The sequence below is a fragment of the Scyliorhinus torazame genome, chromosome 17 (assembly GCF_047496885.1).
Source record: "Scyliorhinus torazame isolate Kashiwa2021f chromosome 17, sScyTor2.1, whole genome shotgun sequence".
In the NCBI taxonomy this organism is placed as follows: Eukaryota; Metazoa; Chordata; class Chondrichthyes; order Carcharhiniformes; family Scyliorhinidae; genus Scyliorhinus; species Scyliorhinus torazame.
Window position 1 is genome coordinate 149,731,673 of NC_092723.1, and position 13,195 is coordinate 149,744,867.

Below are 13,195 nucleotides of genomic sequence, written 5' to 3' on the forward strand. Positions count from 1 at the left end.
GACTCAGCGTTGAGTTTCACAACTTATAAGCTGCGACTTTCCTCCTCCATCTTAACTATTTTTAAAAATATCCTATGTATTTTTTGTCTCAATGTAAAAAGCCTCGCTCCCCCTCCCACCCTTCCCACGCTGTCTCGTGTTCTTTAGCTTGCTGCACCTTTGTCGCAATCTCTCCCAGCTACTATTTAATATCCGACACATTTTCCCTCTCTTTAGTTCTGGTGAAGAGTCAAATGGAGTCGAAAGGGTTTCTCTCCCTACAGATGCTGCCAGACCTGCTGAGCTTTTCCAGCATCCTCTGTTTTTTATTTCGGATTCCAGTATCCATAGTATTATATCACATTTGCCTAACTCGCTGCCATTAACGTGAACTCGATCCTTCTGTGAGTCCACACTGGACATATTTTATGAATTCCAGGCAAAGGCGCCACGATCTTACCTTTCTTTACCCAAAATGGATGTTGAGTTCATTGGTCTGTACTTTCCTGGATAACTTATATTACTTTTTTTTAAATATAGGGGGTCACATTGACCTCTCCAGCCAGCCAATGAATTCTGGAAAATTTCTGCCAGAGATCCTGGAATTTCCACTCTCTAATCTTTAAGAGTCCCTCGATGTATCCGACTGGATTCCACATGTATATTTACTTCAAGTTTGCACAACTTTGTTTACAAACATGGCGTATGGGATAATGCCACAACTTACCTCAACAGCCCTCTCAGCATCCCCTTCCAGTTCAAATAAGTTTAATGTCTCCTCCATGCTTTAAAAAAAAACTTACTTAAAAGTTTAAGAACCTGTCCAAGGGCCATTCTCATATCCGACCCAACCATCAATGCCCCATTACTTCCCTTCTTTTTCTTTTAGAAACTTCAGAAATGCCTGCCCACCATCTACCAGGTACAAGTCAATAGTGGAATGAAATACTCTCTATCTTCCTGGATGAGCGTAGATCCAACACTCTAAAGGCTAAACACCATTGAGAACAAAGCAGCTCACTTGACCCGCACATCAATCATTCATTCACTCTACCACTGACGCACAGTGGCAACAGTGGGTCCCATCTGTAAGATATGCTGCGGACCAATGCCAAACCTCCTTTGACAGTGCCTCTCTAACTCATGACTTCTAACACCTGGTAGGCCATGAGCATAGAGAGCAGGTGCCTGGGAATACCACTGCCGACAGGTTCCTCGCCAGGTCACACACCATCCAGACTTGGAACTATATTGTCATCCCTTTATTGTTTCGTATCCTGGAATGGTACTGTGGGTGTAACTACACCACATGGACTGCAGTGGTTCAAGACAAGACCTCACCAACACCTCCTCAAGGGCAATTAGGGAGAGGCAATAAACACTGGACTTGCCAATGATGCCCATGTTCTGTGAATAAATAAAGTCTAAAAAAAACAATAGAGTATGTGATGTGGAAGGAGATATTTTTGTTGCATTGAAGATCAGAGGGTCTGGTTTAGCACAGAGGGCTAAAGAGCTGGCTTTTAAAGCAGTCCAAGGCAGGCCAGCAGCACAGTTCAATTCCCGTACCAGCCTCCTCAAACAGGTGCCGGAATGTGGCGACTAGGGGCTTTTCATAGTAATTTCATTTGAAGCCTACTTGTGACAATAAGCGATTTTCATTTCATTTCATTTCATTTTTCAGAGCAAAGTGATTCCTCAAATGAACATCTTTTCAATAATTTGTTCCCTGAGAGCTCTGTTGGGTGTCAGTAATGTTTGGTCTTTGTCTTATTTTGGAGGCTCATCTCTTTGTCTCACACTTGGTGTTCCTGTTCCAGATCTCCATCCACGAGTCATTTCAAGGCTTTCCTCCTATATAACCTGTGCACAAACTGAGAGAGTTAAGCTGGCTGTACTGAAGGATATCACCACGCTGTCAAGACAATGGAGCCTTATTCAAGAGCCCCAAGGTTTTATGTACTTGCCATTGTACATAACGACTGAGACACCATGGTCCAAGTGGCTTTCTGTGTTTTTATTTATTTATTTCTTCATGGACATCGCTGGCTGGGCCGTCATTTATTGCCAATCCCTAATTGCCCTAGAGAAGATGGTGGTAAGCTGCCTTTTTGAATTACTATAGTGCCTGTGGTGTAGATACACCCATAGTGCTGTTATGAAAGGAGTTCCAGGATTTTGACCCAGGGACAGTGAAGGAACGCTGATATAGATTTAAGTCAGGATGGTGTGTCGCTTGGAGGGGAACTTGCTATGCTGAATATGCCAAATCATCCTATGGTTCCGATCTGTATTTATGAAGTACCTTACATGACAGCAGGACATTGTAAAGCACTTTACAGCTAACAGAGTGCTTTTGAAATTTAAGCTGTTGTCAAGTAAGGAAATGCAGCAACCATATTGCCCACAACAAAGTCCCTACATAACAATGAGATGCATGACCAGGTAATCTATTGTAGTGTTGTTATGTGAAGGATAAATATTGTTCAGGACACAGAGAGAACACCCTGCTCTTCATTGAAAGTGCCATGTTACATGTTATGTACTTGAGAGGGCCGATGTGGTCTCACTTTAACGTCTCATTTGAAAGACTGCAAATCCAGGAGTACTGCACTGCCACTGTACTGTACAAAAATGTCAGCCTGTATTGTGTTTGTGCAATTGGGCTTGAATCCATTACCTCCTAACTCAGAGGTGGGAGCGCTACCACTGAGCTGTGGTTGATTATGAGCAGAAACTGATATACTTTTGGCACTAATAGATGATCAGCTACAACATTTGACAATTGGCAGCCATGTTAGAGCAACTCTGAATTAAATATGTCTTGGTTTTAATACCCTATTAACTGCTTCATTCATCTGGGTGTCCTTGGTAGTTGTTCAATATATGTACAATTGGCAGTCAACGGTAGGTATTCTTAAAAATTTCACGCAGAACCCATTTTATCGGTGAGCAGTTTTTTAAAAAATGTCCTGAATATCTGCATGTCCATGATTGTGGCATTTACGCCAAGATTGCTGTCACAGCTGTCCTCCAACACAGACCTGGAAGAGCACCTAATTTGCATGCAAAGGCAAGCACTTGTCTGGCTTTCACTGTCCCCACCCCAGCCGATATAAGTGGCGCCCACTTAATGCCAAATTGGAGGCTGGTGCAACAAGTGTACTACACCAGGTTGTGAGTCAGTCAGGGCAGCACAAACTCACCTGTAAAGTGAATTTCCAGCACCAACTCTGCGCCATCTGATTGAATTTACCTGGTCACTGTAATATAGAGAAACACAACAGTCAATCTATGCACAGCAAGATCAAATACATAACAAGGCGGTAAATGACCAGCTGATCTATTTTCAGTGGTGTTTGTTGAGAGATAAATATAGGGCAGGACACGATGGTAACACGCCTGTTTTTACTCTATTAGCACCATAGGCTATCTTCTACAAATTTCCTGATCATCAGACAAGCATTCAACTCGGTGTTGGCAGGCTGAGGTGCTTGTTTCTTTAATTTGTATATCTTGTTCCAAAGAGATGTGTCCAGATGCTTTCTTAGAGCGTTTGTATAGATACAAAGAATGAAAGAAAGAATTAACTTGCATTTATACAACAGTGATAGGGGGGGGGGGGGGTGGGGGGGGGGGATGGTGAGTGAGGAGATGATGGCGTAGTGGTAATAGGTAGGAAAGTAAATTATGAAGGGGACATAAGGAGGCTAGAAAGGGACATCGATAGGTGAAATGAGTGGGCAAAGACCTGGCAAGTGGAGTATAGGGCGCGATTCTCCCAAAAGGGAACAAAGTCCACTAGCGAGCGATTTTATCCGTGTGTTTACCGGGGCTCGCAGTGTCAAGAAACACATGGCTATTCAACGAGACTCATATTGTATGAGGGGCCTGCATAGGGAACGCACGGCAGAGGCTGTACATAGCCCCACTTTGCACAGTGGGGTGCTGCACTCGCCGGAACTCCCCAGTGTTATGATAGATCAGGATGCCATTTTTAAATGATGTCCTGATCTCTGAAGCCCCCATAATGATCCCCGACCTCCCCCACAGCCCAAACGCACTAAGGGAGGGCCCCAGCTCCACCCCAACTCCCTAGCCGGCACCCCCGCCAATCACGTGCGCTGAAAAAATGACAGCCTCGCATCTTGGCAGTGCCACCCTGGCACCCCATCAACGCCTTCCAGCTGGCTATGCCGTGATGTTGTCAGAACCAATCAGGTGGAAGCGTGCAAACCCCAGCCAATAACCTGACAGCGCGGGGCTGGGTGATGGGGAACTGGGCAGAGTGAATCCCGGAGGAGAGGAGTGAAGACTTCTATCTAGGTGCTCTGAGCCTGTACCATACTTGCTTTTTACCTTCCTTAATAAACCCCTTTTGGTTTTCACCATATGCCTCCAGCGTGCAAATCTCGAGCCATCACATTGGCAACGAGGTAAAAATGTTGTCCACGGTGGAGTGCTGCGTAATTGGGGGAGGGGGGGAAGGAAAGGCACCTGCAAGGAGGGAGAAGTCCCGGAACACCTTGTTAAAAACATGGGAGTCCGCAATTTATCAATTAAAGTGAGTCAAAATGCCTATCATAGGAAAAGTGGAACCATTTGACCAGAGGGCTGGAGATTAGAGTCAATACATAGGAAAAAGTCCATTACTTCTTCACTGCAAATGAGATCACTGGTGAAGATAAACATCTTCAATTCTGGGTTGATGACCTGACTTCCACTATGATTTGACTTTGGTCCGGTACCCAGGACTGTGCCTGGCTTCCCACCGTACCTGTTGATCCTGCCGCTCGTCTCACAGCCATACCACCCCAAAATAAATTTGCTTCACCTTCAGCCACACTCTGGAGTTCGCTGGCGCCCTTTTCGGAACATTCTTGTAGCTAGGCAGCACCAAGGCAAATCTGTCGACATTTAAGGGAGAGACCCTTAGCAACCTCAGTACTACAAAACCTTCAGTGGATTATGGGGGACAAGAAGCTTGACTACCTTTAGTTGTCATTGAAGGTGACAGGCTCAGCCTCCTGGGAAGGGACTGAATGAAGAAACACGTCAGGTTGGACTGGCTGGAGATTTTTTTAAATTTCCAACGACATACTTAAAGATGTTCCCCACCGATATAAAGATGTCTTCCATAGGGAAAGGGGCTGTCTTACAGGTGTGAAAGCAAAGATTTATGCAAACCCAGATGCAACACCCAGATACTTCAGAGACAGGCCAATTCTCAACGCCCTGCACCAGAATGTGGAAACCAAGATAAAACGCCGCGAGGAATTGGGCATCATCAGACCAGTCTGATTCTCGGAATAGGCTGCCCCCAAAGACCCTATCCTCAAACCGGACACACCCATCAGAATTTGAGGGGACTATAAGGTGACAAAAATCAGGCTGCCAAAGTAGAAAGGTACCCCATCCCAAGAATTGAAGACCTCTATGCCAAGCTTGCAGGAAGCCTTACCTATTCAAAGTTGGACCTCAGCCATGCCTACCTCCAACTAGAGGTGGATGAGGATTCACAAAAATCTGCCACTATAAACACGCTCAAAGGATTTTTATCACTATACAAGATTGCCATTCAAAATAGCGTCAACCTGCGCCATTTTCCAGCACACAATGGAAACCTTCCACCTGGGAATCCCGAAAATAATGAAGACGGGTTGATTACAGGGACCCCCCTTGAGGAATACATGCCAGCCTGGTAGTGGTGTTAAAATGCTTTTGAGATGCGGGTGTCCACCATAAGAAGGAAAAGTGTACCTTCGGATCTACAGAGGTAACTTATTTGGGTTTCAGAGTGGACGCGACCTGATTAAACCCCCTCAAAGAGATGGTCAAGGGCATTCGTGAAGTTCCAGCTCCAAAGAACGTCTCCGAGCTAAAATCTTTTCTTGGTATTATCAACTGCTTTGGGAGAATCATCCTTAACCTGGCCACGATATTGGCTCTGCTTCATCAACTTTTAAGGAAAAAACAATGGTGGCAGTGAAGAGAGCCACAGGAAAAATCCTTTGATACGTTTTGGCGAGTTTTAAAGTCTTCGGACTTCTTGGCCCATTTTGGCCCAGGGAAAGCCATCGATTTGACCTGTGATGCTTCACCGTAAAGAATATGGGCGGTGTTGTCCCACAAAATGAACGCCCATTAGCTTTGTTTCAAGGACCTTATCTGAGGCAGATCAGAACTACGCCCATACGTAGAAAAAGAAGATTTGGTTATATATGCAGTGGGATTCTCCGACCCCCCGACGGGTCAGAGAATTCCCGGGGGGGGGGGGGGGGGGGGGGGGACAGCGCGAATCCCGCCCCGACGCCGGCAACTGTATTCTCTGGCGCTGGTTTTCGGGCGGGGGCTGGGTTCACGCTACGCCGGTCGGGGGCCGTTGGCAGCGGCCCCCCGGCAATTCTCCGAGCCCCGATGGGTCGAGCAGCCGTCCGTTTTTGGCCTGTCCCGGGGGGGGGGGGGGGGGTGGCGGCGCGGGGGGATCCGAACCCGGGGGGGGGGGGGGCCACGCTGGCCTGGCCCGCGATCGGGGCCCATGATCTGCGGGCGGGCCTCTGCCGTGGGGGCACTCCTTCCTTCCACACCGGCCCCTGTAGGGCTCCGCCATGGCCGGCGCGGAGAGGACAACCCCCTGCGCATGCGCCAGAATATGACGGTCGGTCTGCGCATGCGCGGAACAATGCCGGCGGTTTCGCGCACGCGCAAGATCATGCCGGCCCTTCGGTGCATGCGCGAACTTACGCAGTCCGTTCATCGCCGGTTGGAGTGGCACCAGCCCCTCCGGCCACCTAGACCCCGGAAGTACGGAGAAGTCCGCACTTTTGGGGGCTGTTGACACCGGAGTGGTTGGCGCCGGTTCTTCTGCTGGTGTGGGGACCTAGTCCCTGGAAAGGAGAATCCCGGCCATGTGTAAAGAAATTCCACCATCATGCCTCCAATTTGTCATAACAACAGAACAAAAGCCTCTTTCAAAGGTACTGACAAAAGATAAGTTCATCCTTCCAATAACCTCAGCACGGGGCTGGAACTGGGCTTATTGGTCGCGGCCCATCACTACATGTTTCAGCACAGACTGGGCACACAGCTCACGTAAACTGATTCTCTGAGCAGGCTTCCCCTCCAATACAGTTCACCGCCTCCACCTGTGTCCCAAGAAACTATACTGGCCTTGAACATTTTGGACACATTGCCTATTTTGCCGATCACATTCACAACTGGACCCGTCAGGGTCTGGTCCTATCCAAGGTGCAAAGGAAGGTGCAGTTTGGTTAGCATCACGATAACACTGAGAATATGAGGCCGTACATCACCCACCGTGATGAACTCACTTGTGAAGACGGAGCAACTTTATGGGGATCACGGGTGACCGTTCTGCCCCTGGCCAGGGAACACCTTCTGCAGCAGCTGCACAGCGTCCACCTGGGGCAAACTAAGTTGAAGTTGCTGGCTCAAAGCTATATATGGTGATCTGGCATAGATAAGGTTATCAAGGACTTGTTAGAGCAGTGAGCTCCATGTCAGATCCAGCAATCGTACCCCCAATCAGCATCCACACCTGGGACTGACCAGGTCACCCCTAGACCAGGGTCGATGTAGAATCCGCAGGCCCCTGCATGAGCCAAATGTTTTTAAGACTGATCAAGGCCCATTCCAAGTGATTCTCGGTTCAAGAGATGGGCTCCACAATCTCGTCAGCAACAATCGATGTCTCATATCGTTTACCTGCACCCATGGTCTGCCGGAGTCCATTGTTTCGGATAATGGTACTCGTTCACTGGGCTCGAGGACCAGCCTTTTGTCTGGGCAAACGGTGTCTGGCACATAAGGTCGCCGCCATACCATCATTCATCCAATGGGTTATCCAAAAGGGCCGTGCAGACTTTTAAAAACTCGATCCACAGGCAATCAGACTTGACGCTATGCCTGCAACTTTCTCGATTTTTGCTGTTGCACAATATCACCCCACATTCGATATTGGATACGACACCGGCCGAACTCCTGATGGGTTGCTGTCTTCAGACCCGCCTCGACTTGGTGTTTCCAAATTTAGAGTGAAGGGTGGAGGCACGCCAGGCCTCCCAGAAGGACCAGCATCCCGCTCGGAAAGCAGACAGGTAATTTCAGGTGGGGGACCCAGTGTGGCCCAGAATTTTGCCTCGGGGCCAGTTGAGTGAATCATGGTCCATTCAAAATCTGTTTCACATGTGGTCAAAGTGGCAGATCGAACACTCAAAAAGCATGTGGACCACTTGAAGAAGTGGCACAGCCCAGAGTGGGTAGATCCTAATGTCGTTCCAGTAACAGAGGAGTCAAGGTTTCAGGAGGTGGCGTTGCTTGTGGTACCTTGAGCGAGTGGTGAACTTGTTGGTCCAGTTGCTGGTGCTGAGTCTGGGACATCGTTCCCTGCTGATGAAGGCTTGACTGTTCCAGGGGCTGAAAGACCTACAGTGGTGTTGAGAAGATCCAGTCGGATCAGCAGTTCCCCGGAACGACTGACTCTTTAACAGATTGAACATCTTTCCCTTCTGTTGTTATCCCCAATGTGCATTATATTGTAAATAGTTCTCATGTTGTTTGGTAAGGGACATAAGGGGGAAGGGATGTGATACTCCAGCCCCTTTAAGGGGGTGAGTTCATGGGCTCATGTGACGGGAACCCCGGCCAATGGCGCAACAGCAGAGCTGGAGGTCGGGCAGAGTGAACCCAAGCGCTGGGAATGAACACCTTTTATACAGATGTTCTGTAAAATACTTGTCTTTTCTTTTCCTTAAAAACCCATTTTGGTTTAGACCATACGCCTTCAGGGCCTTCTTGAGCCATCACAGAGAGGATGTTTCTTCTTGTGGGAAACATAAGAACTAGGGGGTTACTCTTTAAAAATAAAAGACCACTTAAGACATCGGTAAGATACTTTTTTCTCTCAGAAGGTCTTTGGTAATCTCTTCTTCGAAGGCTGGAAGGAGACACTGAATATTTTCACGATCGGTGGACACCGATCGCGGGCCACCCCACATTCCAGGTGAAGCCCGGTGCAGGATCCCCCCTCGCCCCCCCACAGGCCGCCCCCCCCCCCCCCCCCCCCCAGCGTTCACGCACCGCCCACGACTGCAGCGACCAGGTGTGGACGGCGCCGGGGGGAACCCGCCGTTTTGGCCTGGCCGCTCGGCCCATCCGTGCCTCAGAATAGCGGGGGTGCCGGAGAATCGCCATTTTGGGTGTCTCCAGCAATTCTCCGGCCTGCGGCCCGCGAAACTTGACCGGGTCGTTCCCGCCGCTTGGGAGAATCGCGGGAGGGTGTCGGAACGGCGTCCCCGGACATTTTGGCGGCCCAGGCGATTCTCCCAACCGGCGTGGGAGTGGAGAATCGCGCCCAGAAACTTGATTAACAAGGTGGTGAAATGTTATTGGGGGATTGGCAGGAATGTGGGGTTGAGGTTGCAGTCAGAATATCCGTGATGTAATTGAATGGAGGAGCAGACTTGTGGAGCCGAGTGGCCTACTCCCGCTCCGAATTGCGCAGGAAATTTCAACTTCCTTTGGACAATTTCCTTGCACCTGGGACCCTCCCAAACTCTGATTTGCAGTTAGAAAGTTTGAATGTTTGGACTCAGTTAACAAAATACTCAGCCAGGAAAGGTTCGAAGAATTAAAATCAGTTCTAACTCCTCGTGACTGTCTGACTACCTGGCTACACACTGACCCCTGGCTACCTCCCCAAAATGATACCCCCACCTGATCCCCCAAATGCCCCCCTTGCCGAATTGATTAATACCCGGCCACGAGAATACCCGCCTCCCCTCAATACCCTATTAACCTGCTGTCTCCCCTCCCAGCCACCTGACTAACCCCCTCCTGACGCTCCGACAACCTACCCATCCCTGAATATATCCCCACCCATGACTACGCACCAGCTTTCCAGCCCGCACCCTTGACTACACACCCTACCCCCGACTACTTCACCACCCGACTACCCCCCACCCTGACTTACAGCCTCATCCCCGACTACTCACTCACCCCATTTCAATGATGTCCTAACATTCAATTAATGACCCACCCTGATTAGGCCAGCACCTGTGACTGCTACCCCCACCCTTGACTGCCAGTCCTTGAAGAACTACCACATCCACCCCTCTAACTACCACCCTCTCCTCCCGCTCAAACGCCTTTCCATGGCCACAATTAGTGCCGTAAAAGGGGGAAAAAGCTTGATTTCATCTGAAGCTCCTACACTGTGAAGGAACAACCCAAGGGGCATTTACGCCCCACGTTTCTGAGGTGGCCCGGTTCAGAGGTCCTGGCAAGAAATGTGGAGATCGCCTGTGAGATGAGTAAGTAGGAGCAGAGTGGAACTCCGATGGTGATTGCTACTTCTTGGAAGGTTCTGCTCATAGTCTTGTGTACGCTCACCTTTATAAAAGTTGAGTGTTTCATCTAATATTCTCATGCAAACAAGTAGAATTTGCATATAATTAGCTAGGAAAGAACTTAAATTATTTCTGAATAAATTGGAAGGTATATATCACTTACGCTAAGAGGAAGTTGTATGAATAATTTGTGCTAATTAGAAATTGTTTACACAGTCAATTTGGGTGAATTGCAAAATAACATTTATCTTGAATTTAAATGCCAATTATGTAGCTGGAGCACCATCAATATTGCATACTTTATACTAAAAAGTTTTACCCATAAATAAAATGTTCATTAGTTACAACCCGATGGACTCAATCCCATCTAAGTACTTCATTGTATATCAATGGAGTTCCACTTTAATTGTCATCCATTACAGCTACACAAACATAAACTTTCGTATTGCTTCACCAGTCAGATTTAGGCTTTAGGCAGCATGCTCTTTCTGTTTGATCATTGGATATGTGCAAGGCTGGGAACAATTAACAAGGGGACTGATGGTTCTCAAGGGCTTCTGACACGTCCAGTCCTCTTCCTCCTCTATCGCAATAAACGGGAGGGATAGTCCAAACACATCTGGTCCACTCCATTCAGCCACTCTGAACACCTTTGTGTTGGGGTTGGGGTAAAGGGTGGTTTTAAACCCGGAATCCAAAAAGTCTAAAGTGCAGTGAAATCAACAATGCTGCAATACTATAAGATGTAGGTCTTACTTTGAACAAGTCAAATAAAATTGATTTTTAAAAATGACAAGCAAACTGGAGAAATCTAGCAAATGGAGCTCAAACTCAGAGACATCAAAATCAAGTGATGGGGCTAGGATGCATCTATGCGCGGATCTACATTTGTACATTGGTGATGCAACAGCAGGAAGTTTGCACACATTGAGTGTAGACTGAGTCGTGTAAATGCACAGAACAGGGTTTGGATGTAATGGCAGAAATGGCAGAAAAGCGCTGAGGAACCAGGGGCAAAATTCTCCCCCAACGGCGCGATGTCCGCCGACTGGCGCCCAAATCGGCGCCAATCAGACGGGCATCGTGCCGCCCCAAAGGTGCGGAATGCTCCGCATCTTTGGCGGCCTAGCCCCAACATTGAGGGGCTAGGCCGGCGGCAGAGGGATTTCCGCCCCGCCAGCTGGCGGAAATGGCGTTTGTTGCCCCGCCAGCTGGTGCGGAAATGCGGCGCATGCGCGGGAGCGTCAACGGCCGCTGTCAGTTTCCCGCGCATGCGCAGTGGGGAGAGTCTCTTCCGCCTCCGCCATGGTGGAGGCCGTGGTGGAGGCAGAAGGGAAAGAGTGCCCCTACGGCACAGGCCCGCACGCGGATCGGTGGGCCCCGATCGCGGGCCAGGCCACCGTGGGGGCACCCCCCGGGGTCAGATCGCCCTGCGCCCCCCCCCAGGACCCCGGAGCCCGCCCACGCCGCCTGGTCCCACCGGTAAATACCAGGTTTAATTTACGCCGGCGGGACAGGCAATTTCTGGGCGGAGAATTGAGCGGGGGGGGTCCCGCCAACCGGCGCGGCCCGATTCCCGGAGACTTCGGCGGGGGCAGGGGCGAGATTCACGGCGGCCAACGGCCATTCTCCGACCCGGCGGGGGGTCGGAGAATGACGCCCCAGGAGCGAAATTCTCCATCCCGCCCCGCCACATTTCTGCCCCGACCGGCCGGCGGGAGTCTCCGTAACACGGGCCGGTCAATGGGGTTTCCCATTGTGGGGCAGCCCCACGCCGTCGGGAAACCCCCGGGCGCCGGCAAAACGGAGACTCCCGCCGGCGGAGAATGACGCCCCTGCTCTGTCATCTTTCAGCATAAAACCCCTAACATTCGGTTCCTTTACTAAACATCAGCGCCTACTTCTGGTACTTAATATTTACACTGAATCATGCATGTTAATTCCAGGCCATGGTTTAAAAGGCATGACCGGATTCATTTTAATGGGGAACAAATTTTTAAATATACAGAATTCAAACTTCCATTGGCTTTAATTTCCTGTCTAACAGATTGAACATTTCATCGTCTTTTATTACAAAATCATACAGAGGCGTAATAATGGTACTGATACTTAAGTTCCTTTCAGGTCTTTAAATCAACACTACATCCCTAAAAACGTAATGTAACAGCAAATTCTATTTTATCTCTGGGAACAAATCACTCACGATGCTGCATTTTCTGGTGTCTGATTATAGAGTTTTGTTTCCAGGTCTGTTAAGGTTGCAAATCAAAACTGACAACTTTGCAAATCACCACTTTGTTCTCGCATCCTAACAGCTTAACATTAGTTGTAACCTATTTAATGATTTGTTTTGGAATATGTATTTTATTTTAGCTTATTAGCTCACTTGCACCTTTTGTATCAGTTTCTACAGGGAACTGTCACCGGAGCTGTTCACTTCTGTCATAATGCATTTTTGTAGGTTCCACAACTGTTAAAGGTTAATAGGTGATTCCTTCTTCGGCTTTTCTCATGTTCTTTGGGGTCACCACAACACAGCTTGATCACTTTCAAAGTGATCATCATTTTGGGGTTTGGTGCATAGTTTTACAGTTGGGTGCCGTTCCTGCCACTAATCCTCTGTTATAACCCCTAATGGGGTGGGAACAGTTAACTTCCCCGTGAACCTTGCAGAGTATCAGCTCCCCCATTAAGCGGCTGGGAGACCTCTAAACAATGTCTAGTTGTATGGTGTATAATGTCGGCCTGTTTGGAACGCCAAGGCAGACCTAGTTGGATCTACCATGTGATGTATATAATAGCGATTGTAAATAAACAAAGTTTCTTTGAGCTACTGGTTGTGGACTCCT